The sequence below is a fragment of the Bos javanicus genome, chromosome 5, assembly GCF_032452875.1.
Source record: "Bos javanicus breed banteng chromosome 5, ARS-OSU_banteng_1.0, whole genome shotgun sequence".
Taxonomy (NCBI): domain Eukaryota; kingdom Metazoa; phylum Chordata; class Mammalia; order Artiodactyla; family Bovidae; genus Bos; species Bos javanicus.
This window is the reverse complement of record NC_083872.1, coordinates 59,491,420-59,499,316: the sequence shown is the minus strand read 5'-3', so window position 1 is coordinate 59,499,316 and position 7,897 is coordinate 59,491,420. Positions and strand designations below refer to the sequence as shown.

The following is a 7,897-nucleotide window of genomic DNA, read 5'->3' as shown; positions in this document are numbered from 1 at the left end:
ATGGATAGGGAGGGCTTCCCTTGTGGCTCAGCTCGTAAAGAATCTGCTTGCAATGCAGGAGACCTGAGTTCAATCCCTGGGCTGGGAAGATGCCCTGGAGAAGGGAAAGGCTACTCACTCCAGTATTCTGGTCTAGAGAATTCCATGGAGTCACAGAGTCAGACAGGATTGAAGGACTTTCACTTTCACTTCAGGGATAGGGAAGCTACTATTGAAAACACTGTTATTATTGAGACACTTGTTGCTTTTCTTTATGTATAATGCAGTATACATAACTTCACTTCTTTGAGAAATATTCACTTCTTTGAGAAAGAAAGAATCCTGTGTATCATATTCACAAAGGTGTTTTTCACTTGTTAGTTCTGTAAAGTGTAGGTAAAAAGGCTCAAAAGTGGTGCAACAGAGATATTGAGCACTGCAATTCCCTTGGAAAAAGATACTCTTTGCTTGACTGATGGTTTAGCATACATGAAGATGCAGCTGCCATAGTATAGAGTTATCACAACCATGTGAGAAGAACATGTTGAAAAAGCTTTTTTCCTCTGATTAGTGGGAGGGATTTTTAGAATTGTTTTTGTGATATAGGTATATGATATCATCAATGTGACCACAAGTGTCACCAAAGCTGAGATGTATCCCATCATCTCAAAGATCTCTGTGTCTGAGCAGAAGATCTACAGGAAGGGAGTTGTGTCACATTAGAGATGGTCAACAGTGTTGGAAGCACAGAAATCAAGATTTAGGCCTAAGAAGAGTGGTGGAAAGATGACAAAGAATCTGGCAAGCCAGCTACAGAAGACAAATTGAATGCAGATTTTATTGTTCATGATGGTTGTGTAATGCAGGTGCTTACAGATGGCACATAGTGGTCATAGGACATAGCTGCCAGCAAGTAAAACTCAGATGCTCCAATAAGGAAAGCAAAGAACACTTGAGCTGCACAGCCATTATAGTAAATGGTTTTGTCCCCACTTTCCATGGTAGCCAGCAATGTAGGGATGCATGTAGTAGTATAGGGGACTTCTAAGAAAGAAAAATTCTGGAGGAATAAATACATTGGGGTCTTGAGGTGAGGATCCACCAGGGTAAGTGTGATGATGATCAAATTGCCAGTGATACTTGGTAAGTAAGTGAGAAGTAAAAAGATGAACAATACAATTTTCAATCGTGGGTCATCAGTCAAACCTGCTAGAATAAACACTGGCACTCGTGTATGGTTTCCCATTGTTGTCCTGTACTTTTCCAGGTCTTCATAGTATAAAAGAAAGAAAGAAAATCATGATCCCAATGGAAAAGTAACAGTGATAATTAGTGTTTAAGGTAAAGTTAAGCGAAATGATGTTTCAGCTAGAAGAACACTATGCTCATTTTTGTTTTAAAGATGGTTGCATCAGGAAGAAAAACAGTTTGCATTTCCAGAGTACCTGGACAGAGAATTCAATCTTTAATTTGCAGTTCTGCTAAAAATAATCTATACAATAATTGTAATTGTTGATTTTTATGTGAAAAAATTAGAGGGATATTAGACTTTAAATCCATGGAAAAACATTTCTGTCTTGATAATCTACCAGAGTATTGATGACTTTCTTTTCTTGTTCAATTAAAGAAATATGCATACTAGAACCAAAATTTAATTTCTATGAAAAGTATATCACCTCCTTCTCAAACTCTTCCAAAAGATTGAAAAGGAAAGAAGACTCCCAGAGTCATACTATAAAGCCACCATCACCCTGATACCAAAATCAAACAAAAACACTACCAAAAAGAAATATCTTTGATGAATATAGATGCAAAAATTCTCAGCAAAATATTATCAAAATGAATCCAACAACACATAAAAAGGAGTTGAGTTCATCCCTAGGTATCAAGGATGGCTCAACATATACAAATCAATCAATGTGATACATCATGTTAACAAAAGAAATAATAAAAACCACATGATCATTTTAGTAAATGCAGAGGAAACATTTGATAAAATTCAATGCCCATTTGTGATAGAAACTTGTACCAAAGTGAGTATTGAGGGTACATATCTCAACATAATAAATGCTATTTATGACAAACCTACAGCCAATACACTATAATATTGAATAGTGAAAATTTGAAAGCCTTCCTGTTAAAATTTGGAAGAAAACAAGGATGCCTACTCTCATCACTTCTATTCATTGTAGTATTGGAAGCCCAGCCAGAACACTCAGACAAGAAAAAGAAGTAACAATTATCCAAATTTGAAGGGAATGGGTAAAACTGTCATTAGATGCAGATGACATGATACTGTATACAGAAAACCCTAAACTATTAGAACTGAAGGACTTCCCTGGTAGCTCAGCAGGTAAAGAATCCGCCTGCAGTGCAGGAGACCCCATTTCTATTCCTGGGTTGGGAAGGTCCCCTGAGAAGTGGTAAGCTTTCCACTTCAGTACTCTTGGGCTTCCCTGGTGGCCCACATGGTAAAGAATCCAGCTGCAATGAGGGAGACCTGGGTTTGTTCCCTGGGTTGGGAAGAGCCCTTGTAGAAGGGAATGATGATCCACTCCATTATTCTTGCCTGGAGAATCCCCATGAACAGACAGGCTACAGTCCATGGAGTTGCAAAGAGTCAGACATGACTGAGCAACTAAGCCCTGCCCAGCATCACAGAAACTATTAGAACTGAAAAACTATTAGAACTAAAAAATGAATTCAGCAAGGTAGCAGGATACAAGATTAACATACAGAAATCAGTTGCATTTCTTTATGCCGACAGTGAAATATCAGAGAGTGTAAAAATCAATCCTTTTTAAGAAAAAGGGAGGAGGGAGGAGGGTTCAGGATGGGGAACACATGTATACCTCAGTCGGATTCATGTTGATATATGGCAAAACCAATACAATATTGTAAAGTTAAAAAATAAAATGAAAAAAATAAATAAATCAAATACATGTAAATAAAAAATAAATAAAATGACAATTAAAAAGAAAGTGAAGATACTCAGTCATGTCCAAGTTTGGCATCAGGTGGCCAAAGACCTTATAGGCTTTTGTACAGCAAAGGAGAACTCAAACAAAATGAAAAGACAACCTATTGACTGGGAGGAAATATCTGCAAATGGTGTGACTTACAAATACTTAATTACCAAAATATACAAATAGCTCATACAACTAAACAACAATAAAAAGTAACCCAATTGAAAAATAGGCAGAAGTCCTTAATAGACATTTCTGCAAGGTAGTTATACAGAGGGCCAACAGACATGAAAAGATGCTCAATATCACTAATCACCAGAGAAACGCAAATTAAAACTATAATGAGGTACCATCTCACACAGGTCTGAGTGGCCTTCATTGAAATATCCACAAATAACAAATGCTGGAGAGGATGTGGAGAAAATGGAACCCTTCTACACTGTTAGTGGGGATGTAAATTGGTTCAGCCCATATGGAAAACAGTATGAATATTCCTCAGAAAACTAACATTGCCATATAATCTGGCAATCTCACTCCTGAGCATATAGATTAGCTGGGGAAAATGAAAATTCTAATTAGGGAAGATACATGCACCCTAATGTTCATAGTAGCACTGTTTGCAATAGTCAAGACATGGAAATAACCCAGGTGACAATCAACAGATGAATGGATAAAGAAGATGTAATATATATATACACACACACACATATATATAATGGAATAGTACTCAGTCATAGAAAAGAAGGAAATATTGTCATTTGCAGCAACATGATGGACCTAGAGATGATCATACTTAAATGAAATGTCATAAATAGAAAGACAAATACCATATGGTGTCACTTATATGTGGAGTCTAAAATATGTTACTAATGAACTTATTTCCAACAGACATAGAGAACAGATTTGGGGTTGCCAAGAGTGAGAGGAAGTGAGGGTGGGATGAATCAGAAATTTGAGATTAGCAGATGCAAACTAATATACAACATACAATAAACAAGATCCTACTGTATTACACAGAGAACTGTTTTCAATATCTTGTGATAAACTATAATGGGAAATAAAAAGAATGTATATATATATTAAAATATACTTTAAATTATATATATTTTATACATTCAGTTATATAACTGAATCAGTTTGCAGTACAGTGAAAATTAACATGTAACTCAACTACACTTCAATAAAATAAAATTTAAAACTAGACCTACCATAATGATCCTCAAGTCCCACTTCTGGACATATATCTGGAGAAAAATCTAATTCAAAAAGATACATGATGAACTTCAGTATTCATCACAGTGCTACTTATAATAGCCAAGACGTGGTTGTTCAGGCTTTGACAGCTAGAAAATTGGAAATCAGTATTAAGTTTGAAAACCTGTATTTTCCAAAGTTTTTCTCTTAAAAGTACAACATCTTATACAAGTAATTATAGGACAAATTATAGTGTATTTCTTTTACAAAATAAAAGATTAATGGTATCTCTAAAAACAATTTCCTGTCTCAATATGTTCACCATCAAACACATAAAATGATTAAGGTTTGTTGATGGTCACTAGATTAAGGCTTTTCTGTATTGAGGATGTCAAAGTTATTATTTCCAACCTCTAAAACACACATTATTATTTAAAAAGCATGTCTATAGATAAAAATATCATAAAAAGACAAATAAAAGCTATTTCCAATAGTAGCTAAAGGAGTTTGTGGGAAGAGTCTATAATAAAAAATATGACATGCTGCCAAAATCATGTTAATAATGTAGATTCTGCTGCTAAGTTGCTTCAGTCGTGTCCGACTCTGTGCGACCCCATAGACGGCAGCCCAACAGGCTTCCCCGTCCCTGGGATTCTCCAGGCAAGAACACTGGAGTGGGTTGCCATTTCCTTCTCCAATGCATGAAAGTGAAAAGTGAAAGTGAAGTCGCTCAGTCGTGTCCAACTCTTAGCGACCCCATGGACTGCAGGCTACCAGGCTCCTCCATCCATGGGATTTTCCAGGCAAGAATACTGGAGTGGGGTGCCATCGCCTTCTCCGAATAATGTAGATAGATATGGGTAAAAAAGATATGATTTTTTTCATAGACATTCTTTTTATATTCACGTAATTATAGAGCAAGCTACTATAAAGTTTTCTTCATTTTCAGACACAATTCAGTGGAAACAATTGTAGGCATATGTATATATAAAACACTTAACTCAGAATTTTACTGTGTCAAATCATTTCTTGTTTGAACTTCAATAATCACACACACCAACTAATCCCAATACACAGTGTAAAAGAATTACAAGGCTCACATTACAAAACCATTAGATGCTGGCCCTATGAATGCAATGATGTCTAGTTGTGTTAGATATTGTGAAGATCAGATAAATTTTAAAGGAAACATTTTTTAGTAGTAAATTACCAATACAGTGTTGTAAAGTTGCTGCTGCTGCTGCTAAATCGCTTCAGTCATGTCCGACTCTGTGTGACCCCTGAGACGGCAGCCCACCAGGCTCCCCCGTCTCTGGGATTCTCCAGGCAAGAACACTGGAGTGGGTTGCCGTTTCCTTCTCCAATGCATTAAGGTGAAAAGTGAAAGTGAAGTCGCTCAGGCGTGTCTGACTCTGAACGACCCCATGGACTGCAGCCCACCAGGCTCTTCTATCCATGGGATTTTCCAGGCAAGAGTACTGGAGTGGGGTGCCATTGTCTTCTCCGATTGTAAAGTTAAAAAATAAAATTTAAAAAAAAATTACCACTCTATTCCATATGTTTTATTTTACCATTTTCCCTAAATCAAACTGTAAGAGGTTTAGAAAAAAGAAGTTAATACTTATGGCAAAAACAGACCAAAAGTAGGTTAAAATGTATCTGAAAGAAAATATAGTTTTTAAATTTTATTTGTGTGCTCAGGCGCTCAGCCATGTCCAACTCTGTGGCCTGATGAACTGTATCCCTCCACACTCCTGTCCATGGAGTTTTCCAGGCAAGAAATACTGGAGCAGGTTGCCAGTTCCTACTCCAGGGGATCTTCCTGATCCACGGATCAAGCCCGAATCTCTTGCATCTCCTGTATTGGTACGTGGATTCTTTATCTCTAGTGCCACCTTTTCGGAGAAGGCAATGGCACCCCACTCCAGTACTCTTTCTTGCCTGGAAAATCCCATGGACGGAGGAGCCTGGTAGGGTGCAGTCCATGGGGTCGCTAAGAGTCGGACACGGCTGAGCGACTTCACTTTCACTTTTCACTTTCATGCATTGGAGAAGGAAATGGCAACCCACTCCAGTGTTCTTACCTGGAGAATCCCAGGGACGGGGTAGTCTGGTGGGCTGCTGTCTATGGGGTCGCACAGAGTTGGACACGAGTGAAGCGACTTAGGAGCAACAGCAGCAGCAGCAGTGCCACCTTTTAGACATATCAATTCTTTTCATCTGTTTGGACTCAAGTAGTCTGCCAAAAACACTTAAAAACTCAAATATTTTTTCAGAGAAGATATATACACAGATTTATTCAGAAAAAGTCATCTCTACCTCAATATTTAATTTTTTTATCATCATACTCAACAGAGCATGCTGATATTTTATTCTTCTCTGAATCTCACTCCAGCCCTCAGTGAATGATTGTTTTTTTATAATCTATTTTTGGCAAATTTGTAAATGTAAATACTTTGTAATTAAAGCTTATTTTCAGATTTTTTGACTAGTGTATTGCATTTGCCCATTACAATTTGCTTATATATGCATCGAATATATTTCTAAGTATTACCTACTATGCCATATAAAATTATTCAACACTTGATCCCATGGAGTATTTATACTCCTGTGTCCCAAAGGAAAATAACTAATAATTATGAAGAAATCTTATGAGGATATGAAATCTAAGAAACCCATTCCCAAAGGATCACAAATTTATATGTTATACAAGAGTTCTCTCTATGCACTAAATATTTGAAAAGATATAATTATATATATATATATATATTCTTTTTTTATGTTACTTTAAACTATATCTCCAGAGAATTCAGTTTTGATTCCTCTAATATGTTTGCCCTCCCACACATTCATGTTTTGAAATCCTAAATACATAGATAATGTTTTGGAAACAGAAAAAGGAAAAAAAGAATCATTCTTATTGGTAGTAAAAAGTGACCATGTAAGTCAGTGTAAGAATGTAGCCTGTCATGGAAAAGAGTTGTGCCTCATACTGAATGAACCATTATTAATTCTCTAGACATTTCATGTTCTGTATGCAATTCCATTTCTATTCTAAAAGCTTCCTTTCATTAGTGTTTGTGTTATTTTTTATTGGGTCTTAAATTGATATTTCCTAATAAGTAAACATTCTCCACTTCTTCTGTGTTAATGAAATATTTATTTATGTCTCTCACCAGACTTTCTTGCAACTTGTGGCCCAGTGAATAAATTCTGTTCGAAGAATGTAAATCAAGATACTTTGTGCAAATTCCAGGAATTATTCTTTGATAAACAGTGTTCTCCCTTTTCCTCCACTCTAGCCTATCTCACTATTGTTATGCAGATGTGATGGCTAGCTATTTGCAACATTGCTGATGAGTAATTACAGTAGGAATGGTGAATAAACAAGATATTAATAGAACTCATCCAGCTTCCTGACAGCATTGCAGGGATATGAGCTTAAAACCTCTAAGTCTTCATTGAATATTTTCATCCTACCAGTCTGAACATTTCAAAGGGACAAAAATAAATTTTTTTGTTTGTTTAAACTGCTGTAATATTTGTCTTTCTCATACCCTGCGAAGTCTCTGTTACACACTTCAGTTCTAAACCAATTTGGCATCTGTTGAAAAATCCCATACATAATTTATACTGTTGACAGCTTCTTGGAGAGCAAATGTGTTAATGTATACTGTTGACAGCTTCTTGGAGAGCAAATGTGTTAACTCTTAATTTTATTTTATCTGAAAATACCTTTATTTCTCCTTCATTTTTGA

The 7,897-nt window shown here is 36.2% G+C and overlaps 1 pseudogene; it reads right to left on the bottom strand.

Annotated features, from left to right (window-relative positions):
* Positions 1 to 296: 296 nt before the first annotated feature.
* LOC133248899 (olfactory receptor 6C74-like) lies at positions 297 to 1,225 on the bottom strand (annotated as a pseudogene).
* Positions 1,226 to 7,897: the final 6,672 nt, after the last annotated feature.